Source organism: Mustela putorius, unplaced genomic scaffold (genome assembly GCF_011764305.1).
Source record: "Mustela putorius furo isolate JIRA1106 unplaced genomic scaffold, ASM1176430v1.1 tig00000577_pilon_pilon_pilon, whole genome shotgun sequence".
Taxonomy (NCBI): Eukaryota; Metazoa; Chordata; class Mammalia; order Carnivora; family Mustelidae; genus Mustela; species Mustela putorius.
Window position 1 is genome coordinate 7,285,517 of NW_025421421.1, and position 15,095 is coordinate 7,300,611.

Here is a 15,095-nt window from a genome sequence, read left to right on the forward strand (position 1 = left end):
TACAAGGTGTCCGAGTCCTTGCCACACACTTGATAAAGGCATTTCAGTCTGTTCTAACAACAGTTGAATAAAGTCAAGCATTTCTCGCAACTTCCACGCCGGGAGGCTAATGCACCATCCATGATGACCTCTTAAATTCTTCCATGTCATATAGGGATTTGTTTGTCGGTCATCTTTCTCGCAGTGGATTATAACAATTCCTTAAGCACGGTGACCACACCGTAGACATCTCTATCATAAGCCTCTACCCTACTCTGTTACACGCATCCCCAAAAATAAAAGGATAAGGGAATGAACAGAAAGGCAAACACAGACACGCAAAGTTAGTTAAAAATCAAGAGATAAATCATCAATCCCCAAATGGAAAAAGACCAGGAAAGGAATTAGGCAGGTCTGGGTTCCAATTCTGATTCCACTATGTGACACTGGTCAAATTACTTGTTCTAGGGGCACCTGGGTGGCTCAGTGGGTTAAAGCCTCTGCCTTCAGCTCAGGCCATGATCCCAGGGTCCTGGGATCGAGCCCCGCATGGGGCTCTCTGTTCAGCAGGGAGCCTGCTTCCTCCTCTCTCTCTCTCTGCCTGCCTCTCTGCCTACATGTGATCTGTCTGTCAAATAAATAAATAAAATCTTTTTTAAAATTACTTGTTCTAAAGTAGTCTATAGTCTTCTTGTCTATAGGCAGCAGTAACAGTATGTCTTGAGGATCCCATCAAATAATGGGTAGCACAGTGGTTGGCATAGGACACATGTTCACCAAATAGCCACTTTTTCTATTATAGAGAAGAAAATATTTGTTCCAACTGGGATGGGGAAGGAGGTGATTTCCCTCCCTTCTCAGTCTCCATCTGTCTTCCTACTTGTCATGGAATTGCTTGTTCATATATGCACAGCTTTAAGAATCTGGGTTTCACAGAAGGCCACAATTCTATTCTGAAGACTTAGGCTGATTCAGTATATGAAACATATACAAACATATACATATATTTGTATATGAAACATATACAAATTTTTTGTGTAAATATAGAAAACTGTCCTAATCTATAACAGGAGGGATAGGCAGACCTAAGGGATGGGCAGTATTTTAGCTAAACCTTAGGGAAGTGGCTTGAAGAGGTAGGGAGAAGGTAAGAAGGTTATTCAATGAATTATTTAAGCACGCTAATAAACCTAAACATTACTATAGCATATTCTTGGTTCCAGAATATTTTTGGAACTAGGACCTCACAGGATCTTCACAAAAGCCTTGCAAATAAGGTGTATTTACCAACCTTATTTTCCATCCCTAGGAAGCCGATATTCAGAGAGGTTAATGAACTGACCCTGAGTCACACAGCTTCCAAGTGGTGTGGCCAATGAAACCAGAATTCCTGCACTGGAGTCACATATATATCCTCTTTATTCCGCGCTCTCCCCTCCTGAGCTGTAATCTGAGCTCCCAAAATGTGTTCTACGCAACTAACGAATCGTTGAACACTACACAAAAACTTACAATGTCCTATGTGTTGGTGAACGAAACATCATTAAATAAATAAATTTTTTAAAAAATGAACTTTGGCATTTCTTTGTCCTCTGACATGAACGATTATTTTGTACTCACTTAGAAGTAACGGCATCATCGTGCCCTCTAACCATCACTGTTTGCCTTATTAAAAGCCTGAACTACTTGATGAGCAAATGATCTGACACTGGCCTTGTTATACTCCGCGTCTCTTGGGGTTCATTTTATTATTTAATTTGCTGCTACAGTTACGGCTTGATGTTACGCTCATTGCTTTCCGAGAAGGAGGAGGGGAAGGGTGAGATTCTTTATGGCAGTTGAGTACGCACTGTGTACTTGCAGGCTTATGGCTCTTTCTCTTTTTTTCAATTAAAAACCAAGCAACAAAACCGTGTCCTCAGCTGCCTGGTCACTGAAAGGGCCTAAATCTCTCTCTCTCTCTCTCTTTCTCTCGCTCTTCTCTCTAACCCCAATTGAAGGGCCAACCAGGTTGACAACCAAGATGGGCTCATTTCACCAGATTTTAGACAAGCTTGCCAAGTGGCATACCCCACTGGGGGCCCTGTGAAGAGGTAACTGGTCAGACTCTAGCCAGGCCCAGAAATTAACTGTAAACACCCTTGCCTGCTCCGGGACCCCCACGGTTTACTCCCAGGACAGGGGGGTAGGACTTCTGACAGGAAAAACCTCTGTTTCTGGACATGCGCACTTATGAAATAGTTCATTGTCAGGGCCTGGAAAGTTTTACAATTGTTGTGGAGCCTAACAAAATGGTGTCATTTTGTTTGAAAAATATTCTTCTGCAGAATGCTGAGGGGAGCATCATTAGATCCCAAATACAGGTTTTTGGCAGGAACAATGATAGGCTTTCTACTGTTACGTATTCGAAAGGGCCATATATCCCCCAAACAAGGCTTAGATAAAAATGTCAAATTTCAGTATGATCAGTCTTTACCTGGATTCACCATCATTAAATTCTGAACCAGCAGCGTTATCTAATTATACTGCATGGATGTGTGATGTGTGGATACATGGGGAGACAGAGAACAGGGAGAGAGAGAGAGAAAGGCCTGAGCTGTACTCTTGAATAACATCAAGTCTTTGCATTTTCTTGTTTCATTTCTTTTTTTTTTTTAAAGATTTTATTTATTTATTTGACAGATAGAGATCACAAGGAGGCAGAGAAGCAGATAGAGAGACAGGAGAAAGCAGGCTCCTTGCTGAGCAGAGAGCCCGATGCGGGGCTCGATCCCAGGACCCCGGGATCATGACCTGAGCCAAAGGCAGAGGCTTAACCCACTGAGCCACCCAGGTGCCCCCATTCTCTTGTTTCTTAGCCTATAAAAGAAAGCTAAACATACATATTCTGCCTATTTCATATATATATGTGTGTATATATATATATATATATATTTTTAAGATTTTATTTATTGATTTGAGAAAGAGAGAGAGAATGAGAATGAGCCGGGGGTGGGGAGGGGAGAAGCAGAGGGAGAAGCAGACTCCCCATTGAGCAGGGATCCCAACACTGGATTTGATCCCAGGACCCTGACATCATGACCTGAGCTGAAGGCAGATGCTTAACCAACTGAGCTACCCAGGCGTCCGTCTCTATTTCCTCTATTTTTTTGGTATTCATTCATTCATTCATTCATTCATCGCCGACTTTATGCCAGGCACTGTTCTAGATATCAGAAGTTGAAGTCTGTGCTCTCATATAGCTCACATTCTAGTGGGGAAGAGGCCAGTTATAATCTGAGAAGCAAGTCAGTGGCATGTCAGCTGGTGAGAAGAACTATAAAGAAAAATGAAGCAGGATAAATGGAGAAACGTGACAGGTCTGGGTGGTCAGGCTGTCAGGGATCTATGTCTCCTTGGAGGATTTTATTCTGATTGACACGGGTAGTTACTGCTGGGTATGAGCCAAAGACAGGTAAGGACCCAGCCTCTGTTTCAGAGACTATCATTCTGGCTACAGATAAAGACTCCAAGAGAGGAAGTGGGGACAGCTATTGGAGTCACATTAGAATGGAGATAACAGAGAGGCGGGTCAGAAGCCGTTCCATCTTGGATGGGATATACGTGTGTGTGTATGTATGTGTGTGTGTGTGTGTGTCTATCTGGGTGTGTATAAGTGCATTTACCTTATCTATTTTATACATGTGTATATGTATATACGTATATGCCACATATACACATATACATTTGTCAATACGTATCATGCAATTTTTAATTTTCATGCAGAAAAGTACGCCTTGATGAATGTTCCTACAAACAGACCAGTATAACCCCCAGCTAGATGAAGAAACAGAACATTACGAGACCCCCAGAAAGGAGTCCCTCAATACTAAGTTTGTGATATTTACAGATACTGTTCGGATGTAACTGTAGTTCATTCCCCACTGCCGGGATAGTTCTGCTGCCCTTTCTTGACCCCCTCTGCTGTGGATGGCCATGGGGACTGCTTGCACTATTCGGCAACGACAAGCGTCACGTGAGGAACATAGTATGTGTTTCTCTCGGGTCTGTACCTAGTGCTGGGACTCCTAAACACGGGGTTCCTTTCCACTCAGCTTTCCCAGATCCTGCCAGATGTTTTCTGAAGCGATTGTGCCCATCTGCACTACCCGCCCTCACCACCCCCCTGCCCCCACCATGGACAGAAGTTCAGTGGCTCCCCGCCTTCCTCCCTAGTTGCTACTACCTATCTGCCTTCTTAATTTGGGGGTGTAATGACATCACACTGTGCATTTATTTGCATTTATTTGCATTGCTAATGACCCATGTTTGGAAAACCTGCCTTGTTTATTTGGATATCCTTTGCAATCACCTGTTCAAATCTTTGCTCATTGCTCTTGGGTTGGCTGCCGTTTTCTTACTGCTATATAGGAGTTCTTTACATATTCTGGACAGGAGTCTTGTATGTGAGTTATAGGCTTTCTTCTCCATGGCCTGAATTTTTACTGTCTTAATCGTGTGATTTGATGAACAGAGTTTTAATTTAATTTAATTTTTTAAATATTTTATTTATTTATTTATTTGTCAGAGAGAAAGAGTGCACAAGCAGGCAGAGGCGGAGAGAGAAGCAGGCTCCCCACCGAGGAGCCTGATGCAGGACTCGATCCCAGGACCCCAGGACCATGACCCAAGCCAAAGGCAGTGACCCAACTGACTGAGCCACCCAGGCGTCCCCAGAGTTTTAATTTTAATACAATTTACCATTTTCCCCATCTGTAGTATTTTATTTATTTACTCTTTCTGAAAGCTTTATGCGTTTACCATGCATAGGGTTTTAGACATATTTGGAAGATAAAGCAGCCGTGATCCCTGTGGGCTGGCAAAGGTGGTGTGAGGAAAAGAGATCAAATGGGGAATAGAAGGGACCCTACTTCTCACCTCTTCTAGCTAAACAAACAACAGCTTTCTTATGCTCTAATTTTTGAAGTTACGATGTATAAATAAATCACTAGAGGGGCGCCTGTGTGGCTCAGTCAGTTAAGTGTCTGACTTTTAGTTTCAGCTTAGATATACCAGAGTCTTAAGATAAAGCCTCGCATTGGGTTCTGCATTTGACAGAGTCTACTTGTCCTTCTCCCTCTGCTCCTTTCCTTGTTCTCTCTCATTCATAAATAAATTTTTTTTAAAAGATTGTATTTATTTATTTGACACAGAGAGAGAGAGAGACAACGAGGGAGGGAACACAAGCAGGTGAGTGAGAGAGGGAGAAGCAGTCTCCCCACAGAGCAGGGAGTCGGAAGCGGGGCTCGAACCCAGGACCCTGGGATCATGGCCAGAGCCAAAGGCAGATGCTTAACTGACGGAACCCCCAGGGGCCCCAAACAAATAATTATTTTTAAAAACTCACTAGATTGTAAGCAAATTCAGGCAAGGGCCATGCCTCAGTAACTTTGTGTGTCCAGGCCCTCCCAACGATGACTGATATATTCAATAAATTATTAAATGAAGGCTCGTCATCCTTATCTTAGAATATTTGGATAGTACACAAGGCATAAATAGGTGAAAGGGGAAATAATCACCATAATCCTCCCTGTCTGGAGAAAAAGCAACTATTATTAACATGTTGGTTATTTTTTTCTTCAATATTTTCCTGGCTTTTTTCTTTAAACATGGTCGTGCTGATAGTATACATACTATTTTGCAATACTGCATTTTTGCTTACCTTAGGACAAAAAATGTCATCGTAAACATGATTTTTAAAGCCCCCACAAAATGTGATGGAATGGACTTCATGTAATTGACTTAACACTTCTACTAAGGTTGGATATTTGTTTCCTCTTTTTTTTTTTTTTTTGGTCTATTATAATTAAAGCCGTCATGTGTATCTTTGTGCATTGATCTTTATCTGTGTTTTTGATCATTTCCTTAAGACGGAATATTGGAAGTGGAATTACTCTTACACTGATTTTCAGAAAGACTGTACCAGCTCATACTTTGGCTCGCAGAGTATGAAAGACCCATTTCCCCGTGTCCTTGCCCCTGTTAGGTATGATCTATTTTCTTCATAATTCAACAGGAAAACCAGATCTTATTTTGGTTTTAACATGTATTTCTGACATACTGATGAGACTAAACAGTCTTCATCTATGTATTTTCTCTTTTGCAAATAATTGATTCATGTTGTTTTGCTAACTGGTCTACTAGATTCTTCATGCTAATAAGTGGATTCTTACTAATGGGTGAGATATTACAGAGGTTCTCCATTTACTGTACATTATAAAAGTTTGCCTCAGTGCTGTTTACTTTCTTAGTATCATATACTATGATCTAATCATATGTATGTAGATAATCTGTCAGTTGTTTTCTCTCGCTCGCTCGCTCACTTGCATGTTTAAACATGGAGAGACCAGAACCAGGTTCACACTGGTTATTCCTGCTTCCCCACACCCACCCCTGCCCTTCTCTGCTCTGCTATGGGCCCAGGGTTACTGCTGAATTCCCTTGAGCTCTGGTTTCTGGAAGGCTGTGGCCAATGAGAGGTATAGGCAGGAGGCGGACTACAGGGGGGAAGGAGACAGGTTGTACCATTGATTGCTTCTCTCCTTCCTGCCCTGCCAGGTGCTGGCAGAGGCTGAGCTCCTCTACGGCTAACGTTCCTTTCAGGCAGCTCTCCTTCTGTGGCTCCATCCCTCCTGGGGCATCAGACGCCATGTTTTCTTCCAGCTTCGGAGTAGCAATGGCTCCCTGTTGCCACTGTCCTGAGATGCCACAATATTCTTTGCTGGTGGCCTTACCCTTAAACACCGTTCTAAATGCCCTTTCCTTAAACTCCTTCAGCAAAAACCTTTTCACTTCATATTTCTTGCTGGGACCATGACTGAAACACTATTAAAGCATGCTTTCTTCTAGTTTCTTCTAGCAAAGCACTCTAAAAGCAAAGCATACTACATTCTCTTCTTGTGGATGGTAGACATCCACCTCTTAAAGCCAAATCCTTGGGCTCAGGAGTATATTGAGTGAGAATATCTTGTGGTCAAGAAGGTCTGTGTTTTCATAGGCAAACAAAGGACTGCTTTCCACTCTCTTTCTCGTAAACTAATGCTGACTTTTGGGCATGACAACAAATATTTCAATGTTAATAGCAGAACAGACATCTTTTAGCTCTCCCTTGGCGTTCATTATCAATTCATTATCAATATTGTAGTTCATGCTAAAATCCTGCTCAATTTGATGGCTGGTGTTCAAAGCCTTAACCCCCTAGAAGTTTTAGGGTTTATAGCCAATTATGGAGGATTGCTAATTTCCTGATTTGCCACTCAATATAAAGAATTTCAGCTCAGGGACAGTTGAAATCAAGAAATCAGAATTGTATTCTGAGTATTTAAGGGCTGCATGGAGGACACTAGCTGCTCCTGGTTTATTTATTATTGCTTTTTTTAATTTAATTTTTTAAAAAGATTTTATTTATTTATTTGACACAGAGAGAGAGAGGCAGCGCAAGTGGGGGTGTGGCAGGGAGAGGGAGAAGCAGACTTTCTGCTGAGCAGGGAGCCCAGTGTGGAACTTGATCTCAGGACCCCGAGCTCATGACCTAAGCCAAACACAGTCACTTAACCAACTGAGCCACCCAGGCGCCCTTAAGTTTTCATTTTAATTCAAGGTGTACAATACAGTAATTCAGCATTTCCATTTTGCTTTTCTTATCTTTTATGTTGAATTCCAAGAAAGGTAAATTTTATGTGCCAGCTCAACTCCTAACATTAGGCTGGCTAGTCCTGTGGGTACCTGAAGCCAATAGCATTTTTGCCAGAGAAGCTGGTTCCTCTTTATTCAAAGTAGCTATAGAAACAGGGCCGAAAGACCAGTTTTCTGTAAATGGTTCTTCTAGTAGCCCAAGACAGAGTTTGAACTTTCACCATTCACGAGTCCTGCCTTTTGATGAAGAGCAACCCCGACTCGGCTCTCGTTTCACACCACCTGAAATAAACTGAATGTTCCCTTGGACTCTACAGGTGGAGAAGCCATGAAGCCTGGAAGCCCAGTTTCAAAAATAGTTTTGGCAAGTAATAAATCTCGGGTTTATTGGTGACAGACTTCAGCAGGTGTATAACAATGCGGGATTTCCCTGGGGAAATATTCCTCTTATTGGGAGAGCACCTCTGGAATCAGAAAAATTGGGATTTGAATTCTGGTTCTGACATTTATCCATGTGACCTTGGTCAAGTGAGCTAATCCCTCCAAGCTCCTGTTGCCTGGTGAAGGGAGAATAATAATGCTGCCTGCTTGAAAGGATTGTTAAGAAAATTAAATTAGGTGATAGTAAGTGCTCAGCAAAGTGCCAGCCACGTAATCATTGTACTGGAAAAACCCCACACCATCATTCTAGACTTGAAAAGCCTCAAGAGGTGCCTATGTGTGTATTAGACTTTAGAAAATCGTTTTTAAAAAGCCTTTAGAGGGATGCCTGGGTGGCTCAGTTGGTTGGACAACTGCCTTCGGCTCAGGTCATGATCCCGGAGTCCTGGGATCAAGTCCCGCATCAGGCTCCCAGCTCCACGGGGAGTCTGCTTCTCCCTCTGACCTTCTCCTCGCTCATGCTCTCTCTCACTTTCTCTCTCTCAAATAAATAAATAAAATCTTTTTAAAAAATTTAAAAAAAAATTAAAAGCCTTTAGAGGTAACATCTTAATAGTTCAAGCATCTCAAGATATTACTAAGTTAATTAAGACAGCTCTCTGGCTAGTAAAATATAGTCCATATGCTTCGCCCATCAGAGTGGAGGGTCACAAACCAAAATTTTTCTGTGAAAAGTAAGTTGTAAAGATGCCAAAAGCATTTCAGACCAAAAAAAAATTTTTTTTAATAAACATAAATTGGGAAATTATTTAGCTAGCAAATTCAGGGTGCTGAATGTTTAAAGATTTATCTCTTTTTATACACATATAATGTATTATTTGCTTCAGGGGTACAGGTCTGTGAATCACCAGCCTTACACATGTCACAGCACTCACCACAGCACATAGCCTCCCCAGTGTCCATTGCCCTGACACCCCATCCCTTCCACCCTCCTATCCTCCAGCAACATTTATCTCTTTTTTTTTTTAAGATTTTATTTATTTATTTGACAGAGAGAGAGAGATCACAAGTAAGCAGAGAGGCAGGCAGAGAGAAAGGAGGAAGCAGGCTCCCTGCTGAGCAGAGAACCTGATGCGGGGCTCCATCCCAGGACCCCGAGATCATGGCCTGAGCTGAAGGCAGAGGCTTAACCCACTGAGCCACCCAGGAGCCCCACATTTATCTTTTGAGAGGAATGAAAGCCCACACTCCGGGGGGTCCTTCCTGTAGTCCACCTGCCTGCGTCAGAGTTTTTAAGTCCTAATCCTATCTCACAATTGTATAAAAGCAAGAGGTACCAAAGAGATAGGTTTCTCTGTATTGTCCTTTTGCCATTTGGCGGGGGAGGCGCAGAGAGAGAAGCAGACTCCTCCTCGCCCACTGAGTAGGCAGCCTGATGGGGGGCTCGATCCCCAGACTCTGGATCATGAGCTGAGCTGAAGACAGACACTTACCCGACTGAGCCACCTGGGCACCCCTGATAGAAATATTTGGACAAAAATTTAGGATGGAGCTGGTTTTACACCCATGTGCTCAGGAGACTGCTAATCATTACACAAATGCAAACTTCAGTGGGCACACTTCATCTAGTTAGGCAGAGCTAATTTTTGGACTCCTCAAAATGCATTCAAAAGCACAAGCATGTTAGGACAATTAGGTTCATATCAAAGAGAAGTTTGTCTTCATGTTTCCCCAGCTTTGGGGGACCCTAACAATCAAGGCATTAAGTGGAATCGAAGAGGGAAGAAAAGAACATAAAGATACCAGAAATTTCTAGAGTCTAATCATACTTAATTGATCCTGACTTGATGTTAGTTTGTTTCCAGTAAGGATAACAACAAACAAAAAGGTTTTTAGGAGCAAGTTCTCAGGCGCCCGCGATTAAACAGACAATCCTGGGCAGATTTCCGCTCCCTGCGCCCTCCCCATCTCTGAAATCATAGAAAGATGATCTGTCCGGGAAAAGAGACAACGTTTTTTGCCTGCTCTCTGCTTCTCCTGCCTTTCTGCAAGCCCCATCCCTGTGGCCTTTCAAAGAGACTATTCCGCTGTCTAGACAGGCCTGTAGTTGGCTTTCCATGAAGCCTCTGCCTTTCCCACAAGCGCACCGGCTCTGCTGCTTTCCAAACTCGAAGCCCACCCTTCCCTTTATCTGGATGGAGGGCCTGTGAAACCAAAATAAGAGTCCATTGTTTCTATAGCAACGAGTTCTAACAGTGGGATTAGAAAAATAAACATTTCTCCCTCCTGCACTGGAGCTGTTTTCTGAAAGAATGAGGGGTCGTTTCCCTCTGGTGTGGTTTACTATAGGCCTACTGTGTGCCCACCCCTATGCCAGTCACTGTGAAACACCTCTTAACAACGTTGTAGAGTCTGGGGACAGGACGTGGGCTGAGACCGAAGATAATTTTACCCTGATTAGTAATTGTTTCATCCTCAGGAGGCTTCTTTTGGGATTTCAAAACAGAAAGGTAGCTGGCTTTCGTGTTGTCTTTGCGCAACGTATGCAGTAAGTCTAAAAACCACAAGAATAAGGCTGGAAAGCCTACCCTTATCTCCACGTGTTCTCAGCTTTTATACTACTATACCGTCATTCTTCTTGTAGGAAAGGCGCTGAGTTTCCGATGAGAGAGAACATGAAAAATATCACAGAATATCAGGCATATTTTTACAACCACTCTTCCCAGACTATCCATTTATGGCTTTACGTCCGTGCCATCCATGAGCAATACGGTCATTCTAAAATTCATGATAATAAAAACTGTATTACACGTCACCTCGTATTTTTATTAGATACCTATTTTTTATATTTATGGCCAGAGTGACTTAACACCGAGGCAATGACTTGGAGAATTAATACTCCAGCTCAGAACTTGTATCGCTTTTAGAAATCAGAAAGCAATGTTCCAAGGGCCTGGAATCTGGGGTATTGAGGCAAAATAAGAGGCAAAAAAAAGATCTGGTGTAAGCTCTAGGACACTGCGAAATATGTTTGTCTTGTACTTGGCAAATCCACTGGCTTCTTTTCTGTTTACATAATAATGACTCCCCACAATGCTTCGCTAAAGCCAAAGCAAATAAACTGGACATGGGGGAAAAAATGTGTAAGTGGCACCAGCCTTCATTTAGTGGGAGCTCATGACATTCTCCTTGCCTTAAAATCAGCACACTCCCGGGGCACCTGGGTGGCTCAGTCTGTTAAGCATCTGCCTCAGGCTCAGGTCATGATCCCAGGGTTATAGGATCGAGTCCCACATCCAGCTCCCTGCTTGTCCGGAAGGAAGCCTGCTTCTCCCTCTCACCCTGAGGCTCCCCCTGCTTGTGTTCTCTCTCTGTCAAATAAAATAATAAAATTTTTTTTTTTAATCAGTACATTCCCATTACCAACGCAAGCTACCATCTGATGAAAACATGATTACTTTTGATCTTCATATCCATTTACCTTTTCCTTGCAATACTTTTAAAATTTCTTACACCCATACACTGCTCTGTACTTTAGTAAAATATTGCCCTTTTTGCTTTGTTTTCTCTGTTTTGTTTCCATTTTATGCATGCTGCTAAGCTGAATGTGTTTGCCACCGGGTTTCTGTTGTTTCTCCCTATTTCTCCTCTAACTTGTACGTCACCGCGAATGCTTAACATCAGTGATTGGACAAGAGGTCATCCTGAGCCGCAGGTTCGCATATCTGAGCCTTGGCAAAAAACTTGATGTGTGGAAGTAAGTGTATCTCGATATAATGTGACATACGCATTTCTCCTCACTGAGCTTTACTTTCCCTTTCTGTTCAGTAGTAAAGGGTGTGACTTCACTTATAGGGTGGTCACGAGGATTGGACTGAAAATTTTGTACTGGACCTATTATGAAAATTACAGGTATATGAAATACCCAGCACAGAGTAGGGACTAATTAAAAAAAAAATTAACAATGATTACTTCGGTTGCCATCCCAAGGAAAGGGACGAATAAGACAGACTTAATTGGTATAGGAAGGTAGAACTCTTAAATCAGGAGGTTCACAAGTGGGAGCCAGAAAGGAAGAATACAAAGAATTTTTCCTGTCTCATCTCTAGGAGGACATGTTTTTATAGCCTCAAGGTATTTGCTTCTGATCTATGATGTAACTTTAGTTAAATACCATTTTATCACAAAGTCTATGCTAGGGGCACTTGGGTGGCTCAGTCGGTGAAGCATCTGCCTTCAGCTCAGGTCATGATCTCAGGGTCCCTATGTCGGGCTCTCTGCTCAGTGGGGAGCCTGCTTCTCCCTCTCCCTTAGCCCCTACCCACGGCTCATGCTCTCTCTCATCCTCTCTCTCAAATAAATAAAATCTTAAAAAAAAGAAAGTTTACTCTACCAAAAATTTTCCTTTCCTTTCCGATATCTGTTTTTACCAGGCCTCTGTTATTGGTTGGAGTTAGTATCTAATTGAACACTAATGCCATTAACCAAAGTACCTCGATACCCTGAAACACAGTAACTGTCCTCCTTCCTTGTCATGATCCATGGTTCTGTCATTTGTAGTAGAATCGAAACATCAATTCCTCCTTGGCTCTCCTGCCCTAATACTCCTACCTCACACACCTGTTCCTCCTACCTTGCAGGTAAACGTGTCCACCTGCTAGGGTGTGATCACCACCACAGGATGACAAACAGAAGCTTGTCACCACGGTATTTAAAGAGCAAATTCCAAAGAGCAGACCTTTCTCCACACCGGTGTCTGCTTAGGGACACTGAAATGGAGCTAGTCTCATGCATGACATCGAAATTTAGAGTAAAATGACCGGATCACCCTCTGAGATCTTTCCAGACATCTCTGGTTTCCCGATAGGTCTTGGGGATCCCAAATGCATGAGAATTCAACTGTAGATCCTCTTCCCAAGCTCGCACTGCACCCACACTGCCCCCGTTTCCAGCTTTGGCAGCAGACAGGCTGTCTGGCTCAGATGCATCCCAAGGGCTTCCCCTGGCCACCTGCTTTCCTCCGCTGAGAGGCCCAGTCATCTCCTTGCCACGTGCCCACCTTCTCACTAAACTGCCCTGCTGTCCCATCACAGGAAGATCCCTCGTGAGCTCACCCATTGCCTTCTCTCCCTTCTCCCTTTCTTTCTACATAGGAATGAGACATGGGCCCCTATCAGCGTAGCAGGATGGACTAAATCCTTGCCCCCTAATAAACTGAAAGTGGCTTTACTAGTAAGTGATGTAGGAATAAGCAAAGCCACACAGTCGGTATTGAAATCCGAAGGAAGAAAGGACCCTTCTTGTGAGAGGGTCCTGACGTCCCCTTTGGGATCTCACGGAAGAACCCATTGACTTCCTCGTCTGGCATTTCCTCAATAACCGGGGTCCACTAGCCCTTTAACAATGTTCTCTATTTTATTTGGGCAAAAGGAAGTATGTCTATTTCACTCACGATAAGTGAGTTTTTGTGGGCAAGACTGAGATCGCAGATGAGATTGCTGGTTCTGTGGGAAGATCCATTCCTAATTTGAAACAACGGATTACCAGCAGAGCGGTCACCTGAGAGCTGCGGGAGTGGGAACGCATTTAGGCTCGAGTTTCTCCCTCAGCACCAAGGTCACTGTGCTGGTTTGTCCCCTTGCCTCAAGATTCAGGGATGTGGTGCAAAACGAGAAAATCAGAATAGGCAGCCCATAAAAAAATTAATTCCCCTCTATCTCAAAGAATGCATAGTGAGAAATTGAATTGAATGATGCAGCCGATAAAATATTTATTTCTCAGATGCAATATAGATGAGTCAATGTCATTCTGAGAAATTTAACTTTTTAATTTGCTAACTCGGTGTTTGTATTTTATTAGCAATCACAAAAGAATAATCTATTATTCTCCTGCAAGTGTCAAAAAGATGACGTTGCCGGGAGAGCAGCTCCATCTATTACTCCAGCAGGGCTGGGAAGAGCATGTAGTCTTTACTGTTCCTTGTCAGTCCCTGAGTCTAGGCCTCTATCCCTGTGGTGGCAGATACCCAGATGGGGTGGGTTTCTGCGTTTGCATAACAGTGCGTATAGCAATTCAGTGGTGTGAAATGCAGAATCTTCTGCTGCAGACTTGGAGTGAGTTAACCCCACAATTAACATTGGTAAATATCACAGGTAGAATAAACAAGCAGAAAATCATACATTTACATTAGTAATAGGAAAAGAACCCAGATGGCTTTGATGAAGAACATAAAACTTTCTTTCTTTCTTTCTTTCTTTCTTTCTTTCTTTCTTTCTTTCTTTCTTTCTTTCTTTCTTTCTTTCAGGATTTTATTTATTTATTTGAGAGAGTATGAGCAAGAGAGAGAGCAGGAGCAGGGGGAAGGGCAGAAGGAGAGGGAGAAGCAGCTTCCCCGCTGAGCAGGGAGCCCAAGGCAGGGTTCTGTAGATCCTGGGATCCTGAGATCAGGACCTGAGTCTAAGGCAGAGGCCTTACCTACAGACCATCCAGGTGCCCCAAAACTTGTGCTCTTGTTGGAAAAATTTTTCTCTGTTTTAATAGTCTTGGTAAAAATGCTACCCTACAGGCTAATGCGCTTAGCACATAAAAAAACAATATTAACACCTTCCACTTTGCCAGAGATACCAACCCATTAATTATAAATCATTTATTAAACTTAATGAATTCTTTTATACCAGAAAATTCTCTTGGAACAAAATAATATCTGTATGGCTCATTAAAATCAGACAAAATTAGCTATACTTGAGCTTCTTACTTTCTTGAATATAATTCAAAAAATATTCTTTAATGGGGCGCCTGGGTGGCTCAGTGGGTTAAGCCTCTGCCTTTGGCTCAGGTGATGATCTCAGGGTCCTGGAATTGAGTCCCGCATCGGGCTCTCTGCTCAGCAGGGAGCCTGCTTCCCCCTCTATCTCTGCCTGCCTCTCTGCCTACTTGTGATCTCTCTCTGTCAAATAAATAAATAAAATCTTTAAAAATATATATATTCTTTAAAAAGCTCAAATACAACATAAGATGTATTCTCCACATCTCTCTCTCTCATACACTCTCACACACACATA

At 42.7% G+C, this 15,095-nt stretch overlaps 1 protein-coding gene across 1 annotated transcript in view; it reads right to left on the reverse strand.

Annotated features, from left to right (window-relative positions):
• Nucleotides 1–15,095, reverse strand: part of RNLS (renalase, FAD dependent amine oxidase) — a 242,067-nt gene that overhangs the window by 53,763 nt on the left and 173,209 nt on the right.